Here is a 21,815-nt window from a genome sequence, read left to right as displayed (position 1 = left end):
TTTGTATTCTTTTAGTGTGTAGTCAATAAAAGTGCTGTTTATGAAGTGTTTATTCTTTTAATTTTTCTATTCAAAGAAAAGTAATTGCATGATGCACAAATTCACACCTTTTTTCATTAAAAAAAAAAATCCAAAACTGGATCTTTATTAATTTTTATTTATAAATGATGCTTTAAAGATCAAAATTAACATTCGACTTGGTATTGTTATTTTATTAACATTACGTGCAAATTAGTTTTACCCTCATATCTAATGGGAATAGTATATTATGTCAAATCACTCTACTTTGATAAGGATATTTGGAAATTGGTGGTATAAATTATTTTACATTGTTGGTGTATGTATGCCATTAAACTATATAATATTATTGTATATATTCTAGTAATAAAAGGTTTTTCACAAATTTGAAAATTCATGAACCAATTGCGTAGAGGAAATGTCACAAGTTATATGATCATCTGTTTGAAATAACATATTTAAAATTATTTAATTGGACTCTAGAAATTAGGTTCATTAGGCTTTGAATAGTCTATTTAAATGAATTGGTACGTGTATTGTATTTACAACTTTGAAATATATCATGAAGGTACAAACACAAGAAAAGAGAGTTGAATTGTGTTTGTCTAAGTTAGATTCTTTTTCATTATTTGATTATTACTGGTTCAAGTTTGATGACTTAGAGCTGAAGTAATAACAAAACTAAAGAATACATGAGTAAAGTGACACAAATAATTTATTATGTTTCACCACTAACTTGGTTACATTTAATCCCCTCACTTAGAAGGATTTAATCCACTAATTCAGCAACTTGAATTACAAAACACTTGATCTTACAAGTCAATCTTCTCAAAACAACTTGACAACTCCAAACTTTTTGAGGAACATAAACTCCTTGACTCTACCAGTCAAGTCTTCTCCACATGACCTTACAACCTCATATTGTTGAGGTCACACAACACCTTGACCTTACAAGTCAAGTCATCTCCACACAATTTGTCCCCAGATTGTTGAAGGCACATTAAAGCCACTGTCGGGTTAGGTTACAATGAGTTTGAAATTGTTTTGGTTTTATAATGATTTTCTCACACTAACAATGAAACACTAAGAATATTTTTCTTTGAAAGATTGCTTTGCTAGAACTTAAAACCTTCAACTCTGAATACATAGAAAATTGAGCTCTTGAGGTTTTTTGAACAACTTTGATTTTTAGGATTTCAGAGTTTGTGTATTCATGTTGTTCCTGTCTTTCTTCTTCATCCTTGATCCACTATTTATAGTTGAAAGTAAGGCTTTAGTTTAGTCCTTTGAAAATTTTGAATCGTATCTTCGCTCCAGCTTGGTCAACAATGATTGTCTTCAAAAATAATTCTAAAGAAGCGTTTTGATAATATGTCCTTTAGCCAATTCTTTATTTCAAATATGATATGAGCAATTCTTCTAGAATGATATGATGCATATTCTTGGTTGAATCTTCCTTCATACGTTTGATTTGATTTGGGTGGTAATAATTATTGGGCTGTGTTCTTAAACCTTCATAAATTTTGATACGGCTAAATGAAATTTATCTTTTATTAGAATCGTTGACTTTTCATAAGAGACATTGAATTTTCTTCATCAAAGTATAACTTGAATGTTAGAGTTAAATGTTGTATTCTTTGCTTTCTTGATAGTTAAAGGTAAACTGCATGACTTAGAATTAGTGGCTTGGACAAATCACATTTGTTTCCTTATCAGAGTCAGAGCAACTTTAGAGTGTGTTGTGTTCAGAGTCAACATTTTGAAGCATGTCACAATCTTCAGAGTCATTGCAACTTCAAAGGCAACCTTTTGGAGCGTGTTGCAGTCATCAAAGTCAGCATAACATAAGCTTCAGAGTCTGGCTTGAAGAGTGGCTTCAGACTTTAAAGGCAAACTAAAATTATTGTTCATTAGAGCATGCATAAGTACTGTTCATTAGAGGCTTGGGATACGTAGAAACACGCTGAGCTTCCAGAAGTACGCTGAATCTTCAGATGCAATCTTCGAACTCAAACTTCAGAGGCAAACATCATAGGCAGATGCACATTCTTTTCCAGAGTGTGCATTTGTTTGATTATGAGGATTTCGTTGACTGTTTTAATTTCATTTCCTCTTACCTTTTTACTTCCTCTAGTGATATCCTCTGGTGTCATCCTTTAATGGTATCCTTTGGTGGTATGCTCTGGTGGTATCCTCTACTGGGATCCATTGGTGGGTATCCTCTGGTGGTATCTTCTGGTGGTATCCTCTGGTGGGATCCTCTGGTGGGATCCTCTAGTCGTATCCTCTGGTGCCTTTTTCCAATAATTTTTTTTATACTTAATGAAGTACTTTTGTAGTTCTCATAAAATACTTTTTTTTTTTAACATCAAAACTCTAAGTGGAAAACCAACTTGGCTAAAACAATCTCCCCCTTTTTGATGATGACAAAACTGTATTTTTAATAACAATTTTTCTTTCATTACTTGACTCCCCCTAACTTAAGGCTCCCCTTAAGTCCATGTAATTTTTTTTATTATCTCCCTACAATACATAATTGTTTTCTCCATCTTTTGTCATCAAACAAAAATACCTTAAAGTGATTTTTTTTTAATAAACTGAATATAACATAACACATATCTTGAGAATAAAACATAAGACTCATCCTAAGATGAAACCAAACTACTCTAAGGTTGGCAACACATCAATTAGATATAAATGTATTGTTTAGGTGTTTCTTAATGAAGTCAATCATTTTTTTAACTAGTGATTTGGTGAATATGTCAGCTCGTTGGTACTCCTTTTTGAACAAAGTCCCTGACGAAATGGTGTTTGATTTCTATGTGTTTGTTTATAGATTGAATGATTGAGTTTTTGTTTAGGAAAATGGAAGAAGTGTTGTCACAATATATGAGAATGTTGGTTTCTAGGATTTTGTAGTCTTCTAGCTAGTGTTTCATCCACAGTAATTGAGAACTACAACCAACTGCTGAAATGTACTTAGTCTCTGCTGTTGACATGACAATTGTGTTTTGTCTGTTACTTTACCTAGAGATTAAGTTGTCACCCAGAAATGTGCAGTTTCTACTTGTGTTTTTCTCTCATGTTTGTCTCCATCATATTCAGAATCACAATACCCACTTGGTTTGTACTTAGATGATTTTTTGTAGAAGAAGGTAATGTTGGTAGTACCTTTTAAGTATCTAAAGATTCTCTTAACATCAGTTTAATGAGATTCTCTTAGATCATCCTGGAATCTTTCAAACACGCACACACTAAACATAATATCAGGTCTAGAGGCATTGAGGTAAAGCAGTGATCCAATCATTCCTCTATATTTTTCTAATCAAACTTTTGGCCTGATTAATTATTTTCAAGTGAACATGTAAGGTGCATTGGTGTAGGCATAGATTTACAATCATTTATTTTAAACTTCTTGGTAGGCTCTTTTGTATATTTGGTTTGATGAATGTATGTATATACCTTTTTGACTTTGTTGAATTTGTATCCCTAAGATGAACTTAAGTTCTCCCATCATACTCATTTGAAAATCAAGCTGCATTAAATTAACAAATTCTTGACAAAGATTGCCATTAGTAGATCCAAAAATAATGTCATGATTTATGTAATTTGATTAAATATTTTTGCTAAGTATTTGAAAAAAATGCTTATAATAATAACAATAATAATAGAAGAGAAAGAAGCATGAATTGAAATCAAACGTTAAAAACAAAATTACATTAATTTGGGGAGTGAATATCTAGGGTCTTAATGGGCTTAGGTTGAAAACAACAGGTTTCCAACTCTAGTGATAGAAAAAAAAACCAACGTCTCTCATTCACAATCTGAATACTCATATACAACCTTTGTGAGAAAGAAAGAAAAAGAAAGGGCTTAGGAGATATAAGTGAAGAAATTCAAGAAAACCTCTAAAGGAGTTAGTGCTCCATCCCCTCAAGTAAGAACTCTTTAATTACGATCATATTAACTTTGTCTAACTATTTTTCATTATTAGTAGAACAAAATCCCTTCTCGATCTTCTGAAAAAAAGTTGGTTTTTATGGAAAAGTTGTTACTGATCAAAAACTGACTTTAGTAAATAGCTTGATGATGACGGATAATTTTGAAAATGGTGTTTGATATTATTATTATTATTATTATTATTATTATTATTGTTATTATTATTATTATTATTATTATTATTATTATTATTATTATTAATAAAAATAATAACATGGCTATTTTATGAGAATTTGTCTAAATCTTAAACTAACACAAACTTTATTTAAGTAGGAGTTAGTAGTTGAAAGAAAATTAAATACTAAGTTAATTTTTACTTATTTAAATGTGTGAACCGAGTTGAACAATAGTTTGTGGCACATAATTCTAGAAACAACTTTGGTAACGGTAATGACATCACTCCATTCACTTTCCTACTTGAATTATATATGATATAAATGTACTGTGATGTTATGTATTGGTTTTGTTTGTGTTATCTTCAAAATATATGTTATATGAATTACATGTTTATGAATGATATTATGGGATTAAGCAATTTGTGTATTTTGATTGGTATCAGGTGATTATTAAAAGTGGTGACTTTGTGTCTAAACTAGGTTGATTTATAACAAGGTTGAGTGGTTTTGGATGCTCTGGTTGAGTGATTTATTTTGTTACTAACTAAGGTGATGACATTCATGCATGCATTGGTGGCATGGACCTAGTGATGACTCTTCATCATATGCATATTTTCCCACTATTTTAGTCTTATTTATCCTCAATCATTAGTTAAATTAAGGATTTATTTGATATATTTTGTTGATTTTTGTTCTTTGAGTTAATAAAATGTTTTGTGTTTTATTTTAGTGATTAAGTAGGAATTTTTCGTAATTTTACATTGCATTGTGTTTTGGTGCAGTGCTGAATTTTTGTGAGAAATCAACATGACACATGTAGAGTATTTCAGTCATATATGGAGTTGTAGATGCCCAATAGGAGTCAAACGAAGTGAAAATGAACGCTAAGATCCATAGCTACAACTTTCATGAAGACACCGGAACCAAATTTAGACTTGAAAGAGGAGAAAAAAGCAATATACGCCGAACAACAGATGGTGAGCGCGCCCGAGCGCGCCCAAGCGCAAGCCAAACGCTTTTTCCAGCATCTGCTACTGCCCAAACGCGCTGGGGCCGCGACCTGCACCAGCAACCATGAAATCACATATTTTTACTGTTTTAGGGATCTTTTTCACTATTGAGAAGTTGGGAGACTTGTGCCCTAGCATAGAAACTCAAAAACGACCGTTTCTAACATCATTGGAGCAGTTTTATCAAGAATCATTCATGAATCCTTCCTGTAATTCTTCTCTAATCTCTATCTCTTTTATCTCTGTCATGAGTAACTAAATCCTATTTGTTAGGGATGAGTGTAACAAGATGAAATCCTTATTTTTATGATTTGATTTCTAGTTATATGAATGAGTTTATTGAATTATTTTTCTCATCTCTGTGCTTAATGCTTTTTATTGCTTGATCAACATTAAAATGTTCTACGATTTATATTTTGAAACGGAAGTGGACTTTACGAATGCTTGAGATGAGAAATTCATGAATTTGTAGTCTAGACATAGGTGCAGGCCATGAAACCAATTAAATTAGTTGCAAAACAATAATTTACAAGAGAATTACTATACGGTAATGCTTAATTATAATCTTAAATCTACTAAGGAATTAGAGGTTACTTTGGAATTAAAGGTTCTGTCACTAAGACATTAGGGCAAAAATAATAAAGAGAATTCGGTAATAATTCAATAAAGGAATTCAATAACTAGGATCAAATTAGACACCAAGGTTGGACTCGAAGTGATACTCATCCCTGACATTTTTCTCAATTTATAAAGGATCAATTTTACTGCTGCTGTCAATTTTAAATATTATTTCAATCAACTTGGGAACCTTTTGTTCAATTTTAGTAACTAAATATAATTCAATAGTAAAACGCAATCCTTGAGTTCGACACTCTACTACCGTTTTATTATTACTTGCAACGATTCAGTACACTTGCTGAAACGCTATCAAATTTTTGGCGCCGTTGCCGGGGATTGCCATATCACTATTGAATTTTATTTATTTACTTAATTGAAATTTTTTGCTCTGCAATAAAATTTTTGATTTTTTTTTTATTTTTGATTTTTTTTTATTTGTTGAACTTGCTAATGTCATGTCTAGTGGTTTGTCTCTTCTTTGTTTGAGATAACTATTCGCTGTAGAGCATGGAAGATTACAATGATGATATTCTACTACAATTATATGAAGAGTGTGATACTTGTCTTATATCTGGTATATGTCGCATGATTGAGGGGCAAATCTTGAGTTATACATTTTTAAGATATCACCATCAGATCCCTCTGAAGAAGCCTCTTAGGTGTGACTTTTGCGGAGAAGCACATAAGAATGGACATTGTTCAGATGACCTTGATGAACTAATAGAATATGAAGATTTTTTTCTCAAAGTCACAGAAAACGACGAGCGTTACATTAAAAAGATCTATTGAGAACAAATTCTACCTCCTAAAATTCTATCCAAAGAATCAAATGACAAAGACTTTCACATTACGGATGTTTTGGTTGAATTCATGAAGAATAACATGGTTTCAATTGAAAGATTTGAAAGTCAATGTGAGAGGTTATTTAAGCAAGTGGTTAAGTTTGAGAAGATGGAGGAGAAGTTGAAGATTGAAGATAATTTCATTGTTGTGGTAGAAGAAGATAAGCAAGAGGAAAAGACGAACAAGGAAAAGAAAAAAGAAGAGATTGATAAAGTTCTAGATTCAATCTATGCCTTGTTCATCAATGTACATTTGAGAAGGACATGGAAGCAACATCTTTTATTTCTCAAGTTCATGGAATTTCTACCAAACAAAAAGAAGAAGAAGGATGATGTGTTCTTCCTATCATATATGCCATCTTGACAATAGTTGAGACGTCAAGCTCAAGACACTAAACGAGTGCTTATTGGGAGGCAAACTAATTTTATATCCTTTGCACCGTATTTATTTAATGCATTTCAGATTTATTTTACTCCATTTAGTTCCAATTTTAGTCTCTAATTTCTAGTTCTCTTAGTTTTGATGTTTGGTATGAGCAAGGAATCAAAAAGATGCGTTGAGAAGCGATTGTACAGCTCCAAATGACAAAAGGCGCGCCCAAGCGCGCCTGAAGCGCTTTTTCCAGGTGTTGCTACTGTCAAGGCGCGCCTGAAGCGCTTTTTCCAGGACCTAATGGCAACCCAACAAAAAGCAAAACGAACTAAGGTCGCAAGTACATCCTTCGCTCAACAGACACCAGGAGGCATGTTTTATGCTGATCTATTTGCACCTCTCCAGTATATTGGCGACCATAGCGGAACATGAGCGGATGATCTAAACGAGAATCCTTAAACTATTAAACTAAGAGAAGTTTTCTTTCCTTTTTTTTTTTTTCTCTTACTGTTGTTTGTCCTGTTTCTTTCCGTTTTCTCGTTTTCTTTGTTTAATGTCAGCGTATTGTGACTTTCTTTTCCTCATGTTTTTTTCCTTTCACTAAATGTGTACTATGACGAAATAGTTGTACTGACTTGCACTTAATCTTAAAATTTCTGTTTGTGATTTCGCAAGTTAAATTTCATTTCTTAGATTATGTTATTGCTCAAGTCGACAAGCCTTCCTAATGCATGCATTCTTGATTACTAAATGGTTGTAGAAGGCTAATATGCCATCAATTTTTCAAAAATACAATTTTAACTTTTCAGAAGCATGTTGGCTTTATTTTGATTGTTCATACTCTCTCTTATTATCCTAGCTGTGAGCTTTTGAGCCTAAACACTTAAATTCTTTGTTGTGTGATTATCCAGACATGTGTTATCCCTCTAGAACTTGCACTAATTCTGACTTGCATCACATGTAATTTATGCATACATTGAGGCAATTTTATTGGTCGTTTGAGCCTTTCTAACTACCCTATGAAAATTTTAACCTTTGCTAGCCCCTTTGAGCCTTGCCCTTTTATTTCGGTTACTAGCCACATTACAAGCAAAACACCTGACTTTAATTAAATCACCTTACTTGGAGTTAGGTAGAAAAAAATTCTTGTCTTGAAAAAATTCTAAGTTTGGGGTTGCTCATGGAATAGCAAAAAAAATAAAAAGAAGAAAAAGAAAATGAAAAAAAAAAAAATATATATATATATATATATATCTTCTTGGTTCTGTTGTCAATGTCTGAGAATCTCCATAATGAAAAGGAAAAAAAATGGTAGAATAAGGTGGAAATGTATGCCCAACTCCAAGTGGTAAAACCTACTATCCTAAAATGCCCTACCCTTACCTAAGCTCCATTACAACCCGAAAGTCCTCCAAAAATGTATGTTTTTACTGCATTGTGATTGCTAACTAGAAGTTTTTCAAGCCTATGATAGCGTGATGCATGTTCTAGGATTTGAGTGATAAATTTATAACCCTTTCTAAACACTTGAGAGAAATTTTGGTGAGATTGTGTGAAGAGAGAGTTGAATTTGATGAATGAATGCCAAGGTGTACAAATCTTGTTGTCTTTATTTTTGAAAACAACCATAGAGCATGATGAATGTTTTGCAGTAGCAAGAACTTTGAAATTTGAGTTTGCTTTAATTCGAGAAATTGAATTTAAGTGTGCATTTAACTGGACCAAATCTGAAATTAATTGTTGCTTGGGGACAAGCAATAGATTAAGTTTGGGGTTGTGATGACTCTTCATCATATGCATATTTTCCCACTATTTTAGTCTTATTTATCCTCAATTATTAGTTAAATTAAGGATTTATTTGATATATTTTGTTGATTTTTGTTCTTTGAGTTAATAAAATGTTTTGTGTTTTATTTTAGTGATTAAGTAGGAATTTTTCGTAATTTTACATTGCGTTGTGTTTTGGTGCAGTGCTGAATTTTTGTGAGAAATCAACATGACACATGTAGAGTATTTCAGCCATATCTAGAGTTATAGATGACCAATAGGAGTCAAACCAAGTACAAATGAAAGCTACGATTCATAGCTATAACTTTCATGAAGACACCGGAACCAAATTCAGACTCGAAAGAGGAGAAAAAAACAATATACTCCGGACAACAGATGTTGAGCGCGCCCGAGCGCGCCCAAGCGCAAGCCAAGCGCTTTTTCCAGCATCTGCTACTGCCCAAACGTGCTGGGGCGCGCGACCTGCACCAGCAACCATAAAAACACATATTTTTACCGTTTTAGGGATCTTTTCAATTATTGGGAAGTTGGGAGACTTGTGCCCTAGCATAGAAACTCAAAGACGGCCGTTTCTAACATCATTGGAGCAGTTTTATCAAGAATCATTCATGAATCCTTCTTGTAATTCTTCTCTAATCTCTATCTCTTTTATCTCTGTCATGAGTAACTAAACCCTATTTGTTAGGGATGAGTGTAACAAGATGAAACCCTTATTTTTATGATTTGATTTCTAGTTATATGAATGAGTTTATTGAATTATTTTTCTCATCTCTGTGCTTAATGCTTTTTATTGCTTGATCAACATTAAAATGTTCTACGATTTGTATTTTGAAATGGAAGTGGACTTTACGAATGCTTGAGATGAGAAATTCATGAATTTGTAGTCTAGACATAGGTGCAGGTCATGAAACCAATTAAATTAGTTGCAAAACAATAATTTACAAGAGAATTTCTATACGGTAATGCTTAATTCTAATCTTAAATCTACTAAGGAATTAGGGGTTACTTTGGAATTAAAGGTTCTGTCACTAAGACATTAGGGCAAGAATAATAAAGAGAATTCGGTAATAATTCAATAAAGGAATTCAATAACTACGATCAAATTAGACACCAAGGTTGGATTCGAAGTGAAACTCATCCCTGACATTTTTCTCAATTTATAAAGGATCAATTTTACTGCTGCTGTCAATTTTAAATATTATTTCAATCAACTTGGGAACCTTTTGTTCAATTTTAGTAACTAAATATAATTCAATAGTAAAACGCAATCCTTGAGTTCGACACTCGGTACTACCGTTTTATTATTACTTGCAACAATTCAGTACACTTGCTGAAACGCTGTCACCTAGTCACAAGTATGTCACGACAATTCATTGCAAATGCAACGTGATTTAGAAAAATACTCAACGATGGGGGTACTGAATATGAAAACTCTAAAGAGCATTTCCCCAACGGTGGGACATTGTCCAATGGTGGGACTCTTTGCTCTATAGGATGGTAATATTCCAGAATCATGCATGCATTGACATATAGTATAACAAATAGGATTGGTGCATTTTGGTTGATTTGTATCTCTAGTGCTGTGTGATTTAATTGTTAAATGAAGTATATGATTTATTTATATTTTTCTATAATAACTATATATACATGTATACTTTTGTATTGATGTTAGACTTGTCAGGAGAGTTTTTCACAACCGTCCAAAGTTATGACCAACTAGGATTTATTTTTGGATAGTAAAACGCCAAGAGTTCTTACGGGCAAAAGAGTTTTTTATTTGTTTTCCCTTTTGACAAGCTTCAAACATAATTTCAGTTTTGCTACTAAGATTGGGTAGACATTTGACTAGTTCAAGTTTATTTAGTTTTGAAATTAACCTAAGGTTTACATGACCTGACCATTTTTTCCAAATTAGTTTATCTTTATTCACTAACATTAGACAGTTAACATCTTGTTTATCTAGACTAAACAAATTTATCGTATAAATGCTATTTTGCCTCTGACCTAAAAAGTGTACATATCCATTATTTTGTCTGATTGTCTTGCATGTTTTTTGATTAAATATCATTTCATAATTATTATCACTTAATTGACTTATACTTAATAAATTATGTTTAAGACTTTTAACAAACAAAACATCTTTAATAGAAGGAGAGGTACCATTACCAACTATGCCTTGTCCCATGTTATGGCCTTTATGCTTTCTCCCAAAAGTTACTTTGCCTCCTTTGATCAATGTTAGGTCTTGGAACATAGACTTTTCTTCCGGCATATGTCACAAGCATCCACTATCCAGATACCATGATTGACGTTTTAATTTGGCTGTTGAGGACATCTGCAACAACGATAATTTTGTTCTTAGGCACCCAAATTTAGTTGGGTCCAGGTTTGTTAGTCTTGAAACATTTCTTGTCTTTCCTTGTATTTAACATGATACAAGATAACTTAGAGTGACCTTTCTTAGAGGGAATGAGTTTAGGTTCAGTTACTGTTTCTTCAAATTCTAGACCTCTTTTACCATACTTGATTCTTTCCATACTGTTAGCTAGAAACTCTTGAAATGCTTCTTCAGATTTATTATAATCTCATGTTACATTTTCTAAAGGTTTAGAAACATGATTGCCTTTCAAAATTTTATTTTCATATTTGACCTTAACACATTCAATTTTTAAAACACTTATTTCTTCAGTTAAGTTAACATTTACTTTCCAAAGTGTTTTCATTTTAAGAGATAACTTGTGGTTCTGGTTTAAGAAGTCATTTATAAAAGTAATTAAGTTAGGCCGAGTTAAATAAGAACATACCTCAATTCCTTAATCAACCGATTCACTTCTAGAGTCACAATCAGTGTTGGATCCAGATGCAGAGTTGGTATGAACCATCATAGTCAAATCTGCTTGCTCTTCATCATCAAAGGATTCATTAGAATCATCCCAAGTAGCCATTAGAACCTTCTTCTTGGGTTTGGATACTTTCCTCTGATGTTTCTCTTTTCTAGATAAGAACATTCAGACTTGACATGTCCAGGTTGATTGCATCCATAACATATGATGATTTTCTTGTTTAATTTTTATCCTATCCTCTACTAGAATTCTTGATATATCTTTGAGGAAATTTCTTCTTCTTGTTGTGCCACATCTTCTGAATTTTTCTGGATATCAAAGCCAGTTCATCTTCCTATGAATCTCCATTCTAATCCTCTAAATCATCATCACTTCTTCTTGGGCTCATTTTCTTCAAGCTCAATTTCATGTGATATGAGAGAGCTAATTAACTCTTCCAGCTTAAGAGCACTCAGATCCTTTACTTCCTAAATGGAAGGGATCTTAGGTCTCCACTTTCTGGACAAACTTTTTAGGATATTCTTGACATGATTCGCATTTGTACAACTCTTTTCAAGCACCTTTAATCATGAGACCAGAGTCTAGAACCTAGAAAACATTGTTTCAATGTCTTCATCTTCTTCCGTCTTGAACAACTCAAACTTTCTGACTAGGAGGTTGGCCTATGCTTCTTGAAATTGCTTGCTTTGTTCATAAGTCAGAACTAAATTGTCATAGATGTTTTTTGATGTTTCTTTGTCAATGCACTTATCAAATCTAGACATATTGAATCCTTGAATGCTTGAACTTGAGATCGAGCTCTAATGCGAATTGAAGGTGCAAACACGAGAATGGGGGTTGAATTGTGTTTTTCTAAGTTAGATTTTTTATCATTATTTGATTAACATTAGTTCGGGTTTGATGACTTAGAGTAGAAGTAGTAACAAAACTAAGGAATGCAGGAGTAAAGTGACACGAGTAATTTATTCTGGTTCACCACTAAATTGGCTACATCCATTCCCTCACTTAGAAAGATTTAATCCACTAATTCAACAACTTGAATTACAAAGCACTTGACCCTACAAGTTAGTCTTCTCAAAGCAATATGACAAACCCAAATAGTTTGAGGAACATAAACACCTTGACTTTACCTACCAAGTCTTCTCCACACAACTTAACAACCCCAGATTGTTAAAGGCACACAACACCTTGACCCCTACTAATCAAGTCTTCTCCACTCAATATGACAACCCCAAATTGTTGAAGGCACACTAATGCCTCTATCGGGCTAGGTTACAATGAGTTTGAAATTATTTTGGTTTTACAATGATTTTCTCACATTAACAATAAATCACTAAGAATATTTTTTGAACGATTGCTTTGCTAGAACTTAAAAGCCTTCAACTTTGAATACTTAGAACATTGAACTCTTGAGGTTTTCTCAACAACTTTGATTTTTAGGATTTATGAGTTTGTGTATTCGTGTTGTTCTTGTCTTTCTTCTGGATCCTTGTTCCACTATTTATAGTTGAAATTAAGGCTTCAGTTTAGTCCTTTGAGAATTTTGAATCGCATATTCATTCCAGCTTGGTCAACAATGATATTCTTCAAAAATAATGCTAAAGATGCATTTTCATAATATTGAATTTGGAAACTATTTGACTGAGTTTTCCTTCATCGCTTGATTTGATTTGGGTGGGAACATTTATTGGGTCGTGTTGTTGAACCTTCATAATTGTTTATACGACTAAGTGAAATTTAGTGTTTATTAGAATTATTGACTTTCCATTAGAGACATTGACATTTCTTTATCAGAGTATAACTTGATTGTTGGAGTCGGATGTTGTAATATGTGTTTTCTTGATAGTCAGAGGCAGACTACATGACTTTGAATTAGTGGCTTGGGCAACTCACATTTGTTTCCCTAATAGAGTCAGAGCAACTTCAGAGTGTGTTGTGTATCAGAGGCATCAATTAGGAACAGGTTGCAATCATCATATTTAGCAGAACATAAGCTTCAGAGGTAGGCTTGAAGAATGGCTTCATAAGTCAAAGGCATATTTAAATTAGCGTTCATCAAAGTATGTATAAATATTGTTTATCAGAGCATGTAGAAATACTATTCAACAGAGGCTTGGGAACTGCAAAAATACGCTAAGCTTCCTAAAGCACGTCGAATCTTCAGAGGCATATGAATTCTTCAGATGAAGTCTTCAGACTCAAACATCAGAGGCAATTGCGTGTTCTTTTCCATAGCATGCATTTGTTTGGTTTTGAGGATTTTGTTGATTGTTTTGATTTCGTTTTCTCTGATCTTTTTACTTCCTCTGGTGGATATCTTCTGGTCGTATCCTCTGGTACCTTATTCTGATTTTCTTCTTTCAATTATTTTTTACTTAATGAAATAATTTTGTTGTTCTCATAAAATACTTTTGTTAATATCCAATACCGTCTTGATTCCCACATATCAAATATATTTGTTAATAAAAAATTGATTTAAGCATTCATTGTAAATAGTTTACTTATCTAGAATATGTTTGATGGGCAATAGAATATTTGTCTTTATAAATTGTAATTAGTTGTAATCATTGAGATTATAATATATAGTATGGAATGCAATAGAGAAAGGCATAAAAGCTGATTCTTCTAACATGGTATAAGTGTGGTAACGATCAAAACCCTAGCCATCTTGGTCTAACTTAGTTGCTCTTGGTTTGTCTTGCATTTTTTTTCCGATCTCTATATGTGTGATTGCTTCTGTTCTCATTTGCAATTGTGTCTCTTTGATTCTTTTTGTACGTCTAAGGGTGGTTTTTTGGTTTGTTTTATTTGCGAGATGCCTGTGGTTTTTGGGTTCGTCTAAGTTGCATCATTAGTTGCTCGTGGTTTTTGTGGTTTGCACCGTCGGTTTATATGCTAGCGTCGATTTCGTGTTTGCTCCGTGATTTCATAGTTGGTTCTTGTTGCTTGCTGCTTCTCCTCAATTTCACTGGTTCATATTGCTTGTTTGTTGGTTCGTATTTTCTTGTTCTAGAAAACTGAGTTTGTTGCTATTTGATTGCTTGTGTTATATTGCTGCACATATATTTTTATTTGCTGCCCTACCGACAACTTTAGAGAAGGATAACTTCTATGTTCGCTTCATCAACAAAAATTACAATGCTTGGGAATTTTAATTCAAGATGTATGTCAAAGGGAAAGGACTATGGGGTCTCCTTGATGGGATATCTAAAGCACCAGAAGAGAAAATGCCTTAGATGCGTGAGAAGTCAAAGATGCTCAAATTATCTCTTGAATTCTCAGTACTATTGATCCTCTGATGATCAATAGTTTGTGTTGTTTTATCATTGTTTAGAAAATGTGGAATTATTTAAAGCGTATTTACAACCAAGATAATACGGCCAAACATTTTCAATTTAAGTTGGAGATAGAGAAATACAAACAAGGTAATTTGTCTATTCAAAAGTATTATTCTGTATTATTCTATTCAAAAATTCAGAATAATACTATATAGACAAACAAGGTAATTTGTCTATTCAGTAAAACGTTTTTCAATTATTGCAAGTAACAAAGTCATATCATCTCCAACTGTCCCACATGTCTTCCAAAACCAACACAATGTTCTATATAGGCATTTCATGCCACCACTAGAAAAAGCGAACAACTTTCAACAAATGGTACTTTCTACCCTTTCAGCTTTGGGCATTTAGGGTAAGTCATGTAATGGTTCTCGTTCATGGTTTCTTGATTCTGGTGTTGGAACCAAGCTCATTTTATACGTAGATTTTTTATGGTAACAGGAGTATTTTATGAGAGCAATATATTTGACTTCAAAGAGAATGAAAGAAGATATGGTCAAGATTTGTAGAAGATTTGAAGAATATTTTAAGAAGATTTGAAGAATATTTGATGAAGACTTGATCAAGATTTATCTACAATAAAATATGAATAAAATCAATTTGAAGAATTTACAAACGCAATCTGAACAAAATACAATTCAAAATTAAACAAGGACTAAATTGAAGACCAAATTTTAACTATAAATAGGTTCTTATGGCTGAAGAAGAAAATCATCGAAAAGCAGAAAAGAGTAGTCTTAGAGTTCAAAGAGAGAAACACTTGTTCGAGTTAGAAATATTTTCTGAGTGTTCTTTTCTTAGAGTGTGAGAGTTATTATCATCATAAGCTTTTTAGAAGCAACTACTCAAGTTCCAATCTTTTGTATCCAACCTGATAATGATTTAGTTCATTCTTCAATTTGGGGTTGTCAAGTTGTTAGGAGAAGACTTGACTTGTAGGGTCAAGGTGGTAAGTTCCTCAAAAGTCTGGGGTTGTCAAGCTGTTTGGGAAGACTGGCTTGAAAGGTCAAGTACTCTATAATTCAAGGTATTTGAATTAGTGGATTAAAGCCTTCTAAATGAGGGGACTAGATGTAGCCAAGTTAGTGGTGAATAGGGATGAGAAAAGGCTATGCCGTTTGTCAGAGGCCTATGGCCTGGCTTACTTATGGCCTCACCTATTTAATAAAATGGTTAGGCTCAGGTTATTTTTAATGCCTATTTATTTAAATAGGTCAGACTCGGGCTTATAAAAAAGCCTATTAGGCCTGACAGGTCGGCCTATATATATTTTATTATTTATTGATGTTATTTTTTATTATTATATTAATAATATTATTTCCTATTTTAAATTCTATCAACTAGGAAACTACTCAGTAGTCATTCCATATTCGGTAGCCGTTCCATATTTGGTAGCCGTTCCATATTCGGTAGTCATTCAATTTGTCACTCAGTAGTCGTTCCATATTTGTTTGAGAGGTAATAATGGGTGTATTTGTGTGAGAAAAAAAAATTCTTTGAAACCAAAAATTATGTTTTAGGGTTTAAAGGATGTATATTGATATTGGTATATGGAGAGCATCATGTGATATGAGTAGAACATTTAAATGTTTTAATATGAATAAGGCTTTTAAATAGGCTTCTAGGCCAGACCAGGCTTTTAAAAAGGCAATGCCAAGCCGAAAAAAAAAGCCTATGATAGGCCGTAGGTCAGGCTTATGCCTAAAAAATTAATTGTAGGCTAGACTCAGGTCTTTCAAAGCCTGGTCTGGTCTGGCCTATTCCCACCCTTAGTGGTGAACCAGGATAAATCTACATATTAAATTATTTATACTTTCATTACTTGCTGCATCTGAATCCAATTGCTTCTACTCCAATTAAGTCACCAAAACCAAACCAGTTTATTTATTTATTTATAAATTATCAAAAAGTTGTCAACTTTGGCAAACACAACTCAACCCCTATTCTCGTGTTTGCACCTTCATCTGGTTCATCCAATCACATGATAGATTACTCTAAATATTTGCACAATTTACATTCTTATCATGGTTATTAGAAAATTCAAAATTTGGATGGTAATACTCTCTCAACCAACATTGGATGTGCTGCTATTACCTGAACTTGCTTCCAATTTATTGTTTGTTGGTTAATTGGTGGATAACAGTTGTAATGTTAATTTTTCTTGTGTTGGTTGTCTTGTACAAGAGCAGGTGTTGGGAAGGTGAACACGAAAGGACCTAAATTAGGAAGATTATTTCCACTTCAGTTTATTTCCGATCATTTATCTCTTGCTTGTAGTAATATTTTGACTACGTATGGAGACTAACATAGAAAATTAGGTCATCCAAACTCTACTCTACTATTTTGTTTCATTTATTTAAAACTGTTTTGTCGGAAAATTAAAATGTTGTTTCTAATGCCTTTGATTCATGTTCTGTTTGCAAATTGGCTAAAAGTAAAACACTTCTTTTTTCGTTTGGTACTCATCGTGCTTCCACTTGTTTTGAGATTATTCAAAATGATGTATGAGGCATGTCTTCTATAGTTTCCAATGCTTAGTATAAATACTTTGTCACATTTATTGATGATTACAAACGTTTTACTTGGATATATTTTCTTTGATCTAAATCTGAAGTCTTTTCTATGTTTTAGAAATTTCTGACATATGTTAAAACTCAATTTCGTGCAAGTGTTTAAATTTTTTGCTCTGATTTTGGTGGTGAGTACAATACCCTCAATACAATGGGATGGCAGAACACAAGAATTGTCATTTAGTTGATGTAACACACATCTTACTTCTTCAAGCTTATGTACCGTCATGATTTTGGGTGGATGGCCTTTCTACAATTGTCTTCTAGATCAATCGTCTTCCTTCTACAGTTATTGATTTTGATACTCATTTCTTACAGTTCGTTTTTGAAAACTCAGCCTGATTATAATGATTTATATACTTTAGGGTGTGTGTGTTTTGTTCGTTGTAACACCCCGATTTTGAACAGCGCGAGTGCATTTTTTTATAAAAAAAAAACAACTTAATAAAATAATATGTCGTAACACAAAACGACAAGAATTATAACTAATTACATCATATAAACAAATCAGGTAAAATAGTTTTTAAGACGATAATCTAAAGTATACAAATAGAAAATACACGGGGGCTATGAGACCTATCAGACATCGCTCATACCCCGGAGTTATTCTCCCCCATGATCACGTAAAAAAACGGAACATGAACACACCAAACAAAAGTCAACTTCCAGAGAATATCATAGGTGCAATCATCCCAAAACAAAATAAGTACAACCGCCAAAAGAAAGAAACTAACGCCCTATACAACAAAAACTAATCTGATCATTCACTACACACTGCAAAAGTCTCATCTGACGCAATATCTCTCTTCGAAGTAACTTCTTCCTCCTCATCAGCCATGGAGGGATCAATCTCCTCAAAGGTCAGGTCGACCCATGAGATAAGTGGCTTCGGCGGCGCAAGAATCTCAAAACAACTCACTACCAAAAGTGGGAGCTCTGACTCGACCCGTATATGTAGCTCTGCTTGAGATGAGGTCGTATGCCCAAACAGTCGGCGAATGTCAGTCAGGGAAGTCTAACGACGTTTCCAACATCAAGGTAACAATCGGTGGAACGAACTCGGGTATCATATGAGGGAAAAGTCAATTTTCCACAATAATGTAAAGGATCGCCAACCGAAATTAACAAATAACATTTAACACTTACGCATAAAGATAAGCAATAGCACTTAACAATTACGGCATGATAACAAACAATAATAGAGTATGTATATACAATTATCATATTATAACAAACATGACGCACATGCCAAACACCCTAATGGAATGCTTATATGTCAATGCACATGATTCTGGAATTTCCAAACCCTCCTCGAGGGACGTAAATCGTAAATGTACCGCCTCTCACAAATCAGTACTAATTATTGATGTGCCACCTATCACAAATCATCACGATTTACTAGAGTGCAGTCTGTCTATCACAGACCTACACGATAAATAAATCCTCATAAGGATAAGATGGACCAATCAATTTATGGCACCATCATGTGGCCCATCACGGTCACCACTAACACTTTGGCCCATCACATTTACAACTAATTATGAAATGCATGAACATACTATGACTCTTTCACAACATTCATTATGCAAATGTAGCTATTAAAAGACTCTCCTTTTAATACTCACTATACACTAATAATTTTTCATACTTTTCACAGAGCATACTCAAGACATATTATTCTCAATAAAAGTCATAACATATAGCAACATGTATTATCACTCAAGAATGTGTAAGACCCATAATTTTAAAGTACCCTTTATGTATTTTTGGTGTATTTTGGATTTTGGCTCGGAGGCTTTTAAGCCAAAGTTAATAATATTTTGGAGTTTTATAATCAAAAAGATATTTTGATGCCAATTAAAATTTCTCATCGATAAATAAATTGAAATTAACTGCGGTGAATCCTTTATGGAGAATTTAATGCGTTACGGGCGAAATAGTAATTTAACAAATATCTAGATATTTTGAGATATTTGTTAAGTTATATTTATTATATATATATATGTGTGTGTGTTTGTTTGGAGGGAAAAAGAAAGGAAAACTAGAAGGAAGGAAAAGGAAAAGAAAAGAGTATATAAAGGAAAGAAGGAAAAAGGAAGAAAGGAAAAACAAAGGAAAGAAAAAGAAAGGAAGGAAAATCCGAATTTTTCCATCTTCTTCCTCTGCTACCCGCGACCACTTTTCTCTCTTTCTCACGCTTTCATTTTCGTTGCTTTCTTTTCTTCAAGACTAGTAACCCAAGGTTGGGTGAGTGTTAGAACAAGGATTCCGCAACTCCACTCTTCCTCTTTGATCCGAAAACGAAGAAAAACGGTATTTGAGATTCAAACACAAACCCATCCGTTTCTTCTAGATCTAAGCTTCGTTCCGCGAAGAGTTAGAAGGGAAAGTTGCTCACCACCACGCCACGGTGCTAGGGGACCAATTTGGAGGCGACGTTGCGAGCAAAGATTTTACCGGCTTTACTCGCGGTACCGGAAAACCACGTTGAAGCTAACGTTAAGGTAAGGGCTCCTTCCAAACTTCTAGTTTGCATTAGGGACTTATCTGTGGTTGTGTGGGAAGGAATTTGTTAGGGTTTAATGTATCGATTTGGGGAAAAACGAATCTAATGCGTTATGGGTAAAATCTTATCTTTTAATATCTGCATTTGCTTAACGATTGTTGTGAATGGAGTCTGTGTATGCTCATGCATTTCATTTGGTAAATTGTGTCGACCCGTGATAGGTGACACCTTGGTAAACTGTACGGACCCGTGATAGGTTGTACGTTTGCGATTTATATTTTAGTAAATCGTGTTGACCCGTGATAGGTGACACCTCGGTAAACTGTACTGACCCGTGATAGGTGGTACGTTTACGATTTACGTTTTTGGTGAATTGTGCTGACCCGTGATAGGTGGCACCTCGGTAAACAGTACTGGTCTGTGATAGGCGGTACGTTTACGATTCCCGCTTTTTCTTTTAGTAAATCGTGTTGACCCGTGATAGGTGACACCATGGTAACTGTACTGACCCGTGATAGGTGGTACATTTACGATTTACATTTTTGGTGGATTGTGCTGACCCGTGATAGGTGGCACCTCGGTAAACAGTACTGGTCTGTGATAGGCGGTACGTTTACGATTCCCGCTTTTTCTTTTAGTAAATCGTGTTGACCCGTGATAGGTGACACCATGGTAACTGTACTGACCCGTGATAGGTGGTACATTTACGATTCCCGCTTTTTCTTTTAGTAAATCGTGTTGACCCGTGATAGGTGACACCATGGTAACTGTACTGACCCGTGATAGGTGGTACATTTACGATTTCCGCTTTTTCTTTTAGTAAATCGTGTTGACCCGTGATAGGTGACACCTCGGTAAACTGTACTGACCCGTGATAGGTGGTACGTTTATGATTTACGCATTTTAGTAAATCGTGCTGACCCGTGATAGGTGGCACCTCGGTAATTGGTACTTTGGCCTGCGATAGGCGGTACGATTATGATTTACGGCCCTTCGAGGAGGGTTTTGGTTTGGAATTCCGAGTCCATGCATTTTGGCATATACGCATTGCATTAGGGTGCTTGGCACGCGAGTCGTGGTTGATTTGAGTTTTATGATTAAGTGATTTGAATTTGAGTCGTTGTGGTAATTGCGTTGAAAATGCTAAGTGTTATGTGTTGATTGTTGTGTGTAAGTATGATGGTTATCGAGATCCCAATTGTCGTGGTAATTGCGTTGAAAATGCTAAGTGTTATGTGTTGATTGTTGTGTGTAAGTATGATGGTTATCGAGATCCCAATTGCCGTGGTAATCGTGTAGGAATTGCTAAGTGTTAGGTTGTGAACTTGATTAGGAATGACTTGAGTAAATGCATGAATTTTTGGAAAAACGATCAGGGAAATCGATTTCCCAATCGATTGGATGAGTTGCAGGAAGTTCACTATTTTAACCTAATCGATTTGCCAATCGATTGTATAAATATGTCTTTCAAAATCTTTTAAGAAATCGATTTGGAAATCGATTGGCAGAGAGGCAGGAACTCAGCAAAACTGCCGAAATCGATTTGGAAATCGATTTGGCAACCCAGGGACTCATCAGAACTGACAAAATCGACTTAGAAATCGATTTGGTCATGCAGAAACTCAGCAGAACTGTCCAAATCGATTTGGCAATCGATTGGCTCAGCAAAAGTCCTTATTTTGAGTTAGATAATCGATTGCTCAATTGATTTATCAATGCTTTGGTCAGTTATGTATTACTTGATGGTTTGAGAACTTCATTTTGAGTTCATTGTTAATTGGCAAGCATTATATG

This window comes from Cicer arietinum, chromosome 7, assembly GCF_000331145.2.
Source record: "Cicer arietinum cultivar CDC Frontier isolate Library 1 chromosome 7, Cicar.CDCFrontier_v2.0, whole genome shotgun sequence".
Classification (NCBI taxonomy): domain Eukaryota; kingdom Viridiplantae; phylum Streptophyta; class Magnoliopsida; order Fabales; family Fabaceae; genus Cicer; species Cicer arietinum.
Note: the sequence above shows the minus strand (reverse complement) of the source record.